Raw genomic sequence first — 2,412 nt, forward strand, 5'->3', positions numbered from 1 at the left:
AGCTAGAGTGCAGTGGTGTCATCATATATGGCTCACTGCAACCTCAAACTCCTGGCCCAAGTGATCCTCCTGCCTCAGCCTCCTGAGTAGCTGGGACTACAATCGAGTGCTACCACACCCAGCTGATTTGTCTGTCTTTTGTAGAGACTGGGTCTTGCTGTTTTGGTCAGGCTGGTCTCAAACTCCTGGCCTTGAGTGATCCTCCCGTCTTGGTGTCCCAAAGTGCTGGGATTATAGGCATGAGCAACTGCTCCTGGCCTGAGTACAGGTTCTGAGTGGATAAATGTTTTTATTTCTTTTGGGTGAATAGCAGTGAGATCACTGGGGTGAATAGTAAGTGTATTTTAACTTTATTTTTTGAAGAGCCCAACTATTATTCAGAGTAGCAGTTGCTTCACATCCTTTCCAAACATTAGCACTGTCACTCCTTTAATTTTATCATTCTGGTGCTTTGTTGTGTTACCCTAGTGTGGTTTTAGTTTGCATTTCCCTGATAAATAAGGATGTTGAGCATCTTTTCATGTGCTTATTTGCCAGTTTCTTCTTTTTTATATTCTCTGGTGAAATGCGTAGTCTGATCTTTTGCCTGTTTTTTGGTTGGATTGCTTATCTTATTTTTGAAGTATAGGAGACTTTTATATATTCTAGACACACGTCCTTTGTAAGATATGAGTTTTCTAGTACTTTCCATGTGGTTTACCATTAATGCTCTTAAAGTATCTTTGGAAAAGTAAAACTTTCTAATTTTGAGGAAGTTCAGTTCATTAATGTTTCTTTTATGGTTCATGTTTTTATGTCTTAAGAAAACTTTGCCTAACCCAACGTCACAAAGACTTTTTCTTTGCTCTCATCTGAAAAGTATATAGGTTTAGCTCTAATCTTTATACCCATAACATATTTCAAGTTATTTTTTTATGAATGGTGTAAGGTAAAAGTCGTGGGTTTTTTTAACGTGTATATATTCTCCTGTTGATCCAGCGCCCTTTAAGACTATCCTGCTTTGATCCTTGAAAATCAGTTGACCATATATGTGAGGATCTAGTTCTGAACTTGATATTCTGTTCAGTTCTTATCATTATATGAATAATACATTGTCTTGATTACTGCAGTGATATCGTAAACCTTACAATCAGGAAGTGTAAGTCCTCTGACTTTGACCTTCCTTTTCAAGATGATTTTGGCTATTCTAGGTCCTTTGTGTTTCTATATAAATTTGAGAATCAGCTGGTCATTGTCCACATACACGCTGCTGGGATTTTGATAAGGATTGCATTCAATCTATAGATAACATGAAGTGCGGGAGCATAATTAACATCTTAAGAACATTGAGTCTGTCAGTCTCTGAACATGTATCCATCTCCTAAATAGGTCTTCTTTAATTTCTCTCAGCAGTGCTTTAAAGGTGTCAGTCTACAGGTCTTACACTTACCTCATTAAATTTCTCCTTCAGATTTCATGTTTTTTGATGATATTTTAAATCACATTCATTTTCTATTTTAACTTCCAATTGTTTTTTGCCTTAATATAGAAATAGAATTTTTTTTTTTTTTGGATTCCTTAGGAATTCCTATGCAGGCAATCATGTTGTTTGTGACATTTTTACTTCTGTTCCCATCTGTAAAGTTTTATTCCTTTTTCTTCCTGTATTAAACTAGTTAGGATGTCTGGCGCAGTGCTGCATAGAAAGAACCAACATTCATGAAGATACTTGCCTTGTTCACAGTCACGGGGGAAGCCTTCAGTTTTTCAATCATGAAGTATAAAGTCAGCTATGATTTTTTGTAGATTTTGTTTATCAGATTGGGAAAATTCTCTTTTTTTATAGTTTGCTGAAGTTTTTCATAAGAGGATATAGAATTTTGTGAAATGCTTTTTCTGTAACTATTGAGATATAACTCTTTTCCCCTTTATTCTGTCAGAGCGATGAATTACACTGATTTTTGAATGCTAAACAAGTCAACTGTTTTTTGTTTGTTTGTTTGTTTCCTTTGAGACAGTCTCACTCTGTTCCCCGGGCTAGAGGGCAGTGGCATCATCATAGCTCACTGCAATCTTAGACTTCTGGGCTCAAGCAATCCTCCTGCCTCAGCCTCCTGAGGAGCTGGGACTACAGGCTTTCACCACCACACCTGGCTAATTTTTCCATTTTTTGTAGAGAAGGGGTCTTACCATGTTGCCCAGGCTGGTGTTGAACTCCTGGCCTCAAGTGATCCTCCCACTTCAGCCTCCCAGAGTGCTAGGATTACAGGTGTGAGCCACCATGCCTGGCCTAACCAATTTTTTATTCCTAGATAAACTTTACTTGGTCATGATGTGTTTTCCGTTCACATGTATTTCTGGATTCAGTTTTCTAATAGTAAAGATTTTTGTGTCCCTGTTCATGCAAGATATTGATCTATAGTTTCCTTTACT

The sequence above is a fragment of the Propithecus coquereli genome, unplaced genomic scaffold (genome assembly GCF_000956105.1).
Source record: "Propithecus coquereli isolate 6110/MARCELLA unplaced genomic scaffold, Pcoq_1.0 Scaffold370, whole genome shotgun sequence".
NCBI classification, from domain to species: domain Eukaryota; kingdom Metazoa; phylum Chordata; class Mammalia; order Primates; family Indriidae; genus Propithecus; species Propithecus coquereli.